This window comes from Marmota monax, unplaced genomic scaffold (assembly GCF_021218885.2).
Source record: "Marmota monax isolate L192 unplaced genomic scaffold, Marmota_monax_Labrador192_F-V1.1 WCK01_AAM20220418_F8-fsc00017, whole genome shotgun sequence".
NCBI classification, from domain to species: domain Eukaryota; kingdom Metazoa; phylum Chordata; class Mammalia; order Rodentia; family Sciuridae; genus Marmota; species Marmota monax.
This window is the reverse complement of record NW_026695241.1, coordinates 22,115,898-22,127,904: the sequence shown is the minus strand read 5'-3', so window position 1 is coordinate 22,127,904 and position 12,007 is coordinate 22,115,898. Positions and strand designations below refer to the sequence as shown.

General features: G+C 45.9%; 1 protein-coding gene across 3 annotated transcripts in view; it reads right to left on the bottom strand.

The window, feature by feature from the left end:
- Nucleotides 1-12,007, bottom strand: part of Dpf3 (double PHD fingers 3) — a 259,933-nt gene that overhangs the window by 152,552 nt on the left and 95,374 nt on the right. The window lies entirely within an intron of this gene.

Genomic DNA, 12,007 nt, shown 5'->3' with positions numbered 1-12,007 from the left:
ATAGAAGAGAAATGCTCTACATAAACAAAAACCAGAGGGACAGAGAAAACAGCCTGTAAAAGTAAGGAGTATTTATTATTATAAGGAGAAGGAGGTGGAAAGAGACAAGCACCGATCTTTTTAAACTACATAGTTAAATCACTTTTCCTGATAGAAAACAAAAGAAGCATTTTAAATAGTACTTGAACTCAAAATAATTCAACCCCCAGAGTTGGAGACACAAGTAGAAGACCTTTATGGTTTGCAGGAGTGGTTATCTGATAAAGCACAGTAAATTTTACATTCCTGAATATTACCCTTGGACACATGGTAATGCTGCTAACTTAAAGATAGTGTCCTTTTCAAAGACCCAAAATATAACACTGATATAACTGACCAAATGTAAAACAATCGGTGAAATCAAATACCTAACAAATAAAACACAGACATGCAGTAGAAATTAATAAATGTCCCAAAGAAATGCAAATGTAATAACATGACCTCTGCCAAGTCAACTTGAGCCTCTGGGAGGGGGAGAGGGGCAGAAAGGAGAGGAGTCACAGGAATTGCAGGGGCAGAGGGAGAATCCAGTAACTCATTTGGAAGCAACATTATGAATGTCCCTTTGTTGTGGTTGTTTGTAGATTTGAGGAAGCCAAAATCTTGGAGAGAAAGTCTTTGAGTTAAAAATAATATATTTCTTCACCAAAATATTCAGAGAAATAAAGAAAGTAAAGTTGAAGGTTGGGCTGGTTTGGATCTGTCATGTCCCCAAAAGGTTCATGTGTCAGGCACTCATGTTCAGAGGTGGGGCTTTGGGGAAGAAATTGGATCATGAGAGCTCTGACCTCACCAGTGGACTAATCCACTGATAGATTCATAATTTGATGGCAATAATAAGAGGTGGGGCCTAGTTGGAGGAAATGGGTTACAGGCTAGGGATGCCTTAGAAGGGTTTATCTTATCCCTCAGTCTCCCCCTTCCCCCACCCTCTCCCTCCTTCCTGGCCTTGAGGTGACAGCTTCTCTCTGCCACACCCTTCCACCATGATGTACTACCTCAGCACAGACCCTGAAACAGTGCCGCCAGCCAACCATGAACTGAAACCTCTGAAACTGTGAGCCAAATAAATCTTTCCTCCTCTCAGTTGATTTTCCCAAGTATTTTGTCACAGTGATGAAATGCTGACTAATACAAGGGTTTTTTTGCCAATTTTTTAAATTGTGGCACCAAACACATAAACTTCACCATCTTAACCATTTTTAAGTGCACAGCTCAGTGGTATCAAGGACATTCATAGTCCCTCCATCGCCAGAACTTTTTTCTTTTTTGCAGAACTGAAACTATATTCCCATTAAACAATAACTTCCTTAACCTCCCTTTTCCTCAGCCCTAGCAGACACCACCCTACTTTCTGTCTCTATGATTTTAACTACTCTAAGTACCTCATAGAAGTCGTCTACATAACAGGTTTACAGTATTTGTTTCACTTAGTGTAATATCTTCAAGGTTCATCATGTCATAGCATATGTCAGAATTTCCTTCCTCTTAAAGCTGAATAATATTCCTGTGTCTGGTGTGTGTGTGTGTGTGTGTATTCGTTGGTCAATGGACCCCTGGATTGCTTCCATATTTTAACCATCATGAATAACATTACAACGAACTTGAGTGCACAAATGTCTCTTCAAGACCCTGCTTTTGGTTCTATGGGGTATAGACCCAGGAGTGGAATTGCTAGGTCATAGGGTAATTTCTATTCTAAAGTTTTTGAAGAACACCTGTACTGTTGTTCATAGGGCCAGCACCATATTACAATCCCACCAACTGGGCACTAGAGTCCCAACTGGTTGCACATCTCCACCACCACTTTTTAGAAATCAAAATTTGTAACAGTCCTTTTTATACTATTTTTTTTAAGTCATGAGTCAGATTCTAACAAAGAATTCAAAGAAAATATGTTATAATGGGAGAATATGACCATGGACACTTCTGAGACATGATTTGGAAATTTATTATTGCGTCTTAAAAAAAAAAAACCCTCTGAAGATGGTCACCCTCATAGGGACAGCAGAGCATGCTCAGAAAGTATCCTTACAAAATTAAACTATCATCAACATATAATAGTCACACAACTGGAAATCAGCTGGTGAGGGGAGATGAAGCCCATGAAGATGCTATAAAACGGTCCAGGCTCAGTGGAACACGCCTATAATCCCAGAGCCTCAGGAGGCTGAGTCAGGAGGATCACAAGTCCAAAGCCAGCCTCACCAACTTAGCAAGACCCTAAGCAGCTCAGTGACACCGTGTCTCTAAATAAAATATAATTAGGACTGGGGTTATGGTTCAGTGGTCAACTGCCCCTGAGTTCAATTCTGGGTACCCCACCAAAAAAGGGCTTGGGATGTAGCTTAGTGGTTAAGTGCCCCTGAATTCAATCCCCAGTACCCCCCCCAAAAAAATATGCTATAAAATGGAATGGCACATAAACTGGTATAATCTAAATTGGTAACAAGTATCACAAGAGTAACCAAAAATGAAAAACTCTTTTCAACAAAGTGTTCGCCTATGTCACACCAGGTTGAATGCCTCCTTCTGCCAAGGTGATATAGCTCATGGTACAGAACTTTTACAGGCAGCTCTGCCCAGGCAAAGTGACACGGCTCATCCAGGGTTTCCAGGATGCTCCTGCAGCCAGCCACACCAGCCACATCACATTGATGAGAACTGGCGAGAGCACCGGATGGACAGACCACTAAAAAGATGTTACCCTCAGAAAGTCTGCTGAGAGAGAGAGAGAGAGAGAGAGAGAGAGAGAAATTGTCCACCAAAACTCCTGGAGAACAAAGGGTTTCCATTTGCTGGACTTTTCCTGATATGCTAGTAACTCATTTCCAACAGCTTTGGCCCAGATGAGAGGAACAAGAAAGCAAACTTGCAAAAAAGGAAAAGTGAGGCTGGCCAATATTTGTGCCTCACACCAAATGGAACAAGAAAGTCAAACAAAGTGGCACACGAGGCAAAAATTAATTTCATCTTAAATACTTTCCACTTTCATAATATGCAGTATTATTAGTAACAGGGCATGCCAGGGTAGATGTATATGTTTAAATGTAATCTTTGTGTGAATGATTCCTCCCTTAGATAAACAGAAAAGATTTTCTGCACACTGAAACAACTGTCTTAAAGATTGAGGCTGCAAAAAGGTGACATCCAACAGCCCCTCTTGTATCGTCTCCAGGGAAGTCCCTTTTGAACAGATCGAGTGTTGGCAGAAATTCGGAAACAAAAGTTAAAAGCCTTTTTCAAGATGTGGGAGGAGAAAAAAAAAAAAAAAAGACTTCAACCTCCTTGATAAATCCAAGCACTTCTCTAAAAGTTAATTAGCCAAAATCTTCACAGGGCTTACTGCACTCTCTAGAAGAAAATCAATGGCCAGGTCTCCTGAACCCGTGGAAAGCAATTTAAACAGGAGAGAGGACAAATGTCCTTTCTAATATGGTATTTCTTTAAGGAGAAAAAAAAAAAGAATCCCACAAGGATAGGATCCCAGGGTGACATTTGCATTAAAGTTGCAAGGGGCACAAGGAGCAGGGACAGGCTGGCAGCAAATGACTCATTTTGTGGAGTTGTGGCCAGCATGCCCCAGGCTGGGTCAGGCATGAACCAACCCCAGCCATCACCTGTCGGCATGAAATCGAGGGGGCCAGATTACCAGGGGGTGATGGATGTCCTGGGCTTGAGGAAGCTGGCACAAGGCAGGGTAGAATGATGTCCTCATCAACAACTGACTGCAGGCTACTCAAGGCTGCAATCAGAAATGTGAAAGGCAAGGGGACAAATTGCTAGGCACTGCACGGCCTGCTGGTTGGAGCAGCACCGGCTGCCTGGATCTAGCAGGCTTTGCTAGGGGTGAAGGTCCCTTCATAATCCCATCTGGGGTGAGGGATGCATCCTAGCCCTGAGAGTTGGACGTTCCTGCGAGACATTTCCAGTGACCATCCTTGAGCATACCTGTCGGGAGATGGATTCCACTGAGCCAGAGATGACTCAGAGTGGGAAAAAGAGAGAGAGATTTCTCCAACATGATTGACAACTAGGCTCCAATATGATTTTCAGAGCCCAGCACAATCCCCTCCAGGACCCTCTGCTCTTCCCGCTTTCTGCCCTGGAGACACCTGTCCGCTCAGCTTCCGAGTCCACTACCCTGAGATTCTCAGGCCCAACTAGCCAACTAGACACCTGGGATCCTCCCTTTCACAGCCCTTTTGTTCTATGTCCAGACCCAAAGACAGGTGTCCTGGACATTTCAAATAGCAAATTCCTCATCTCCTGCCAGCAGCCTGTCCCTGCCCCCCCAGACTCTACTCCTCTAGGGTGGAGGTGGAGCACCTGGGGAAATGAGCTCCCCATCAGCCCAGCAAGCTGTCCCTGACCCTCCCTTTGACTTCTTCCCATCTGACACTGAACTCTTTCATTTCTCAGGGAATTGTTTTTTTTCTCTCCATTCCCACTGGAAGTCATAAGTCCCCTTTGGCTGTAAAAACAGAACCTTGACCTGCTATTTGTGCCCATGAACGGAGATAAGCAGAGATAAAGAGAAGCCCTGGCCCATGGCAGGATTTCTGGTCCCTCCCTCCCCTGGTGGTGACTCTTCTTCTCTGTGGGCACCTGGCTTTCCTGCCGTCTCGTCCACCTGCCCACACTCCACAGCCGCCCACAGACACACATTAAAGCTCATCTACACCAAGATGCTGACTTCCTGCTATTTGCATTTAAACACAGTTGACTGTTAACTGTGGCATGGAAGGTTCTGTGTCTTGTTTATATTTTTATAACTGGCAAGCTAGATATATGGCAAGATGGGGGGACCTTTTTACTTTCTTGAAGTTGCACTGTTCCTAAAGTGGCCCTTGAAAAGAAAACTAAGTTTAGTGTTCATTATAGACTAAATTGTGCACGCGTGCGCACACGCGCACACACACAGTGTTGAAACCCTAACCCCCAATGTGATGGTTATTTGCAGATGGAGGCTTTGGGAAGTAATTAGGTCATGAGGGTTTGAGGATGTACCCTCATGATAGGATGAGGGTTCATATAATAAGAATCTCTCTCTCTCTCTCTCTCTCTCTCTCTCTCTCTCTCTCTCCCCCTCCCTCCCTCCCTTCCTCCCTCCCTCACTTGGCTGAGAGAGAGAGAGAGAGAGAGAGAGCTCTCACCAGGAACATGACCATGCTGCCACCCTGATCTTGAACTTCCCAGATCCCAGAACTGTGAAAAATAAATGTTATTTAATCCACCCAGACTATGATATCTTTTTGCAGCATCCACACTCAGTGTTTCTGGATGTTTCAACCAGGTAAGACTAAGAAGGATAGGTGAGAGATTCCTCTGCTATCTTATCTTCTTCCAACAAAGCAATACTGCTACTACAAATGTCAATTTCAACTCAATTCAATGGTTAATATGTGTCTTCCTTACTAGACTCTAAGGCCCATGAGGGCAGAGACCACATCTGCTAGGCCACTGCACATACCCACTCAGGCTGGGCACCAAACATTTCTAGGGGTGCCACGCACATCAACTCCAATGTGAATGGCACTGCCTGGGGTGGTGTAGCCCAGCAGCCCTGCATACCTGGGCTTTTTACTGATTCGCCCCAGCATCCAGCACAGAGCCTAGCACACAGCTGATATCAAATAAGTTTTGTTGCATTACACTTGACAGCAACTCATAACTCACTCCCCAAAAGGTAGGCATTTCAACCAGAGCCATAGAGCATATACAACACGCATGTGCAGTCTTCGGCATCCATTGCTTATGAACATTGGTGATTTAGAGCACATGACTGTCTGCTGGCAACTCTGGGGCGTTGAGGGTACAGGGAATGTCTGCAATCTCATTTAATCCTCATCACCCAGCACCTGCATTGCAGCAGCAATCTCTTGTCGGTGATCACTGTAGCTCTCCTTTTATCCACCCTGGCAAAAAGAAATCTCCCTCAAACCCAGTTATTAGTCTGACTACACAACCCTGAGCAAAGTCCTTGGGTAACATCGCCTCCACTTCAGATCTGTACAAGGATTTAATGAGATAGAACCTCTGGCACTCAGACATGAATGCCTACATCAACAGCCATTCCTTTCTCCTTTCCACAGAGAGCAGTATTTTCTGTCACTTGTAGCGATGACTCTATCCGAGCAAGCTGGTCCTCTCACTGTGACACACATACATGAAACATTCACCATGGCAGTGACTTTGAGGCTAGCAGAAACCCCACTCAAACCTCTGACCCAAGGCTTATCAGAAACCTCACTCAAACCTCTGTCCCAGGTCACCAGGGCTGAACTTTAGGCATCAGAGAGCACAGTGGCTCGTGCATGATGACCCCAGCAGTCCCCCTGAAGCCTTCCCTAAGTGCAGAGACTGCATTTGGCTCATTTGCTGCTCTACCCCAAAATCCAGCAGAGAGCTTGCCATGTTGAGTTGAGTGGTGAGTGAGCGAATGAATCAATCAATCATTTCTCATTTGACTTCCCATATATATGAAGCAGACGGTCCTGCCCTTGGACCCCCCCCACAAAAAATACCTTTCCCATGTCCATCCTCCCACCTGGAATCCCTGACTTCTGTCCTGAGCCTAGCTGATCTTAGCTGGTTCAAGCCTAGCTAAAGTCCTGCCTCTTCCAAAGAGCCTCCTGGACTTTTCCTGCCAGGGGAATTTGCCCTCTGTCTTCTGCTCTCTGTCTTCCTAGCTCCTATGCTTTGCCAGGCTCTGCCACCTTCCCCATCTCTCCCCAGTCAGTTAGATTGTGAGTGTCTGGAAGACAGGAACTGAAATTTATATACCTACGTGCTCCCCAACCACACAGTGCTGAGAATAGAGTCCTATGATAAACATGACTGATTGGCACGTCACACCATCCCTAGCAAACCAACGGAAGAGTCGCTGTCGAGAGACACATGAGAAACTTCCTCCATAAGAGCACGCAGTGTGTCCAAAGGTATCGGGCTTCTCCAGATGCCCTACAGATCACATTCCACTGAACTTCCCCAACTCCCTAAAAAAGGCCACTTCAGCTGAACCTGGTGGCACATGCCTATAATCCCAGTAGCTGAGGAAGCTGAGGCTGGAGGATCACAAGTTCAGGGCCAACCTCAGCAGGTTAGCAAGGGCCTAAGCAACTCAGTGAGATCCTGTCTTAAAAGAAATGGGGCAGGGGCTGGGGATGTGGCTCAAGCGGTAACGCGCTCGCCTGGCATGCACGGAGCACTGGGTTCGATCCTCAGCACCACCTAAAAATAAAATAAAGATGTTGTGTCCACTGAAAACTGAAAAATAAATATTAAAAAATTCTCTCTCTCTCTCTCTCTCTCTCTCTTTTAAAAAAAAAGAAAGAAATGGGGCAGGAGGGGTGCTGAGGTGTGGCTCAGTGGTTAAGCACCCCTGGGTTCAATTCCTGATACCAAAAAAATAAATAAAATTTTAAAAAATAATTTTGAAATGTCACTATAGCTCTCACAATTTTTCTTTCTCCATCTACAAAATTCATGGCACCCCCAAAGGTGTTACAGAACAACCAGTTCCCCTTCTCTGAGAGCCAGCTCCTCCTCTGTTGATGCAGGAAACACTCCTCTGAGTTTGTCGAGAAAGCCATTACCCCACTCTCCCAAAGACTGATCTAGGCAGTGGCTCTCAAACTTGGGCTTTGGAGAGAAATCAACAGGGGTTGGGCAGCTATGAGATTCGGGTTCTGGAGGTTGAGAATCTGATCCAGACATGAGAGGCCTCAGTGACTCACTGCTCCAAGGAGAACTCCCCAACCTCTACAACAGGGCCTCGGCAAGAGGTCCTTCCATGCTCTGCGGCTGCCATGTTTTAATGGCAGAGCTGGAAAGTCCAGTTAGCTGGCTTTGTTTAATGCAGCTGTTTCTCTTCCTGTTGGAAAACCGTCAGGCAGCTGGCATGGATTCAACGGGCAACACTAACCTGTAGCAGACTATTCAAAGTTCTCATCTCTAACCAAAGGTCCAAGGGGCCTGGTCAAGGCCCGAGTATGGAGCAGGACCTGATATCCTTCGAGTGCTCATTCTGTCCGTAACTCCGACTCTCATAACATCCCAGGAAGGGCACGTGGGGTTATCCCTTGTGAAAGCCACGTCAGACAAAGAATTTGAACCCTGAAACTTCATGACTTCAATGCCACTCGGTCTGACGTTCAGTCCCTCTAGACCCAATAAATCCCTCTCCCGGCACCTACTCTGGTGAAGACTTTTCAGGGACTTATTATGCAAAGCTGCCTGAGCAGGACAGAATTTAGATGGAACCTGGTCATGATTTCCGAGCTGCCACTGGGTGTTCTCATGACATACGCATCTCGGGGTTGAAGTCAAGGGGGCTGCCAAGGACAGGCGACTGGAGGCAGGAGAAAAGCAGTGTGATTCCTTCCAGTAAATAATGGGGTGTGAGGACCGGCAAAGGGGGATGCACCAGGGAGGAAGCACAACTGCGGCTTCTCTTGTATTCAAGGTTTGCCTTTCCAATGGCACCCAGGCATGACAAAATAAATCTGTCCTGTGGAGGCTAGGAGATATAGAGAATGAAGCAAACTTTCAAAAAATGAAAACAAAAGAAAAACTAGACTTGCCGCTTTGTCTAAGGTGACTCATACCTAGAAGGAAAACACCCATCTACCACAGAAACTTCACCAACTGAGAAAATATTTTTCGTTTCCCTGGTTCATAGACCAGGTCTCTCTAAATTCCGAGCCATGGGCACCCAGATGCTGTCCCCTGGGTGTGATCACCATAGGAACAGACCACTGATTCGAGAAGATTCTCAGACAAACCGCCTCAGCCCCCATCTTTGCTGCTGGAATACATGGGCCTCTGTGCTGTCCTCCCTGTAAAGGGAATATCGGGCTGGCATTCAACACAGCCACAAAGAACACGTTCTTCTATAGTCAGTTCTCTACACAGCAGCCCAGGTGATCTTTTAAAAACAAAAATATTGGACCATGGCATTCTCTTTTCCTTAAATCCCTCCAATATCTTCTCAGAATAAAACCCGAACTCTTTCCATGGAAAGCCCAAGGACACCTTTCCTCCTCTATCTTGTCCCCCGAGTTCCATCCTCACTGCACTTCTTTCCATTCCTCTCCTACCCCAAGGTGACCTCTCCACAGGACCTTGGCATATGCCATCTCCTCTACCTACACACGCCTCCAGGATCATCTTCTGGCTGACATGCCAGGGAATTCTTCTATTCCAGTCTCCAGGAGCCAACTCCTGCCCTATCCCTTCCTACCTCGTATCCTATTTCATTTTTTTATAATACTTACCCCTAGGAAAAATTTTCTCTTTGCCTGATGATTGTCTGTATACAACGAGGTTGTGTACTCCATGACATTTGTGTCCTTGTCTCACCAGATCCCCTCCACTGGACCCAAGATTTGTCTAAGAAATGCTCAACAGATATCACTGAAAAAATATCCGAAAGGTCTGGACAGCTCTGCCCACAACAGAAGGTTTGAACGGTGCAGGAGCCTGACCTTCAGGAGGACCAGAAGTCAGAGCCCCTGGGAGGCCCCCAGCCAAGGGAGGAATTCACGGCTGCCTCCTCTCTTCTGACCCTCCCTGCCCAGCACACCCAGATCAGCAGGTCGGTGGCTCACCCCACAGTCCATGTGGGAGTCTTGCCATGGCCCCACAATGCCACCCATGCACCCCAAAGCCTGGAAGGAGGTGAGGTCAAGTAGACTAAACAATGAACACCTGTCCTCAGTCACTCCTTTCTCTGCCCCAAAAAAAAGGAACACTCTAGGCCTGACATTGGCACCGTCAACTAGCCGTGCCAGAAGAAAGACGGTCTCCAATGTGACCCGTTCCGTTTCCCTTTCAAGGGCCTCTCACCAAATTAACCTCCTCCGCAGGTTCTTTCCCAGAGAGCTGATCCGTGTCCTCTCTCTGAGTCCTGAACCTATGGGTAGTGCCAGGGGCAGCAGCAGGCTGGGGGTGGGGAAGCTGCTTGACAGGAAATCAATGGGAACTTGAAGGTCATCCGGAGGGCACTGTCTCCCCATCAGGCACCTGCTGGGATGGGATTTGTGGTCCTGACCTCGCTTGGGGGCCTCTGCCCTCCTGTCAGAGTTGGTTAAGATCAGCCTGCAGAAGCAAATGCCCTGCACACCCACTGATCTCCAGGCCACCCTTCTCAGGGACATCCGGCCGAACAAAGCAGCGCAGAGTCTTATTTAACCTGCTACTAGGTTGAGCATCACCCCACATTTCTCCTGCAAGGCCTCTAAGAAAAATGTCTCTGGCCTTCTCCTTTTGATGCATGAACATGTAAATCTCAAAACCTACCAGGGAGCTCAGTTGAATTCAGAATCTGACTCTTTCCTCCCCAGTAAATAATGGGGTGTGAGGACCGACAAAGGGGGATGCATGCTCATGGTTCTATCACCCCAGGGACCTATTCTCCCAAGTTTCTGGACTCCCTCCCCTGCCTTTTCCTGCCACCATCTCCTTTCCCAAGCCTTCCACCTTATCGAGAATCACTTAGCATACAGGTCAGGATCCTTCACTCCAAGTCGCCATCCAAAAGCTGAACATTAATCTGGAAAAAAAAAATGAGGTAGAGACAGACCCAACACAGTTTTGGAAGGATGACAGGCAGGTGGCGGTGATAATAATAGTGGCATAGCTAACATTGATTTAGCACTTACTCTGCCAGGCTCTGTTCTAAGCACTATGCATGCATGATCTGATTTATTCTCATACGATTCCACACCATTATACAGATCTGCAAAATGAGGCCCAGAGTTTCAAGTGATTTGCCTAGAGATTTACAAGTCACTGTTAAGATGTAAATCCAGACAAAAGAATTAAAATAACCTGAACAACACTACTTTTCTTGGAGGCATGAGGTTTCTTTCTGAAACATCACAGATCCGCTGGATAATATTAGCTATTTCTCCTCTTTGGGCCTCGGTTTCCCATGCTGACAAACAGCCCAGAGACAAACTTTCCAATCTCAGCACCACCTCTCAGTAAATCAAAAAGAGGGTAGAGGATGGCACTTCCTGAGAAGATGCCATCAGAGAAAAACAAAATGTATTTGGAACACAAAATGTAGTTCAGAAACCAGTTCCATCCCAAGAGTGAGCAAGGGGCATCAGGCTCGAGGGGCCCTGCCTCTCTGAACCTCTACTCAAGAGAGAAGAGAAATGTCAGACTGTCATACACTGAAGAGTCAGACTGAAGTGTCCCAGCATTTAGCGACTGTCTAATCTGATGCCTGGTTTTATTGCAAAGAAAATCAATTATCAGAGAGGTGATGGGATGTCCCCCAGTCACACAAAGGCAGAGCTGGAATTAGATCCTCAGTCCAGATCCTCGTTCAGGGGTTTCTCTACCATGTGTGGCAGATACCTGCAAACTGGGTCTTGAACCAAAATTTGACCCACCACAAATTTTTGTCAATAAAGTTTTATTGGAAGATAGCCCTACCCATTGATTCACATTTTGTCTGCGGCTGCTTTCATGATTCAGTGGCAAAATTGAGTACAACAGCCCCGCTGCTCTATGGTTCTGCTTTCAATGGTCAACGATGGTTAAAAATATTCAATGAAAATTCCAAGAGTGATCAAGGCCCATATTTTAAATTTCACACCAAGATGAAATCTCAGGCTGACCTGCTCCAATCACCCCTTTGTCTAGAGTATCCCCTCTGTACATGCCACCAGCATCACTTCCTAGCCATCTCAAATATCTGATAGACAGGCACAGTTTCCAAATATTGTTATTATTGTTCTATATTATTATTAATTACTGTTCCTAATCTCTTACTGTGCCTAATTTAAAAATCAATCTTTATTGTATGTACATATAGAAACAAACATACGTGGGGTTCAGTACTAGCCATAGTTTCAGGCAACCAATGGGGGGTCTTGGAATACAACCCCAAGAATAAGGGGGGATTACTATAGCTCCAACAGAGACCACACGGCCTGCAAAGCTTAAAATATTC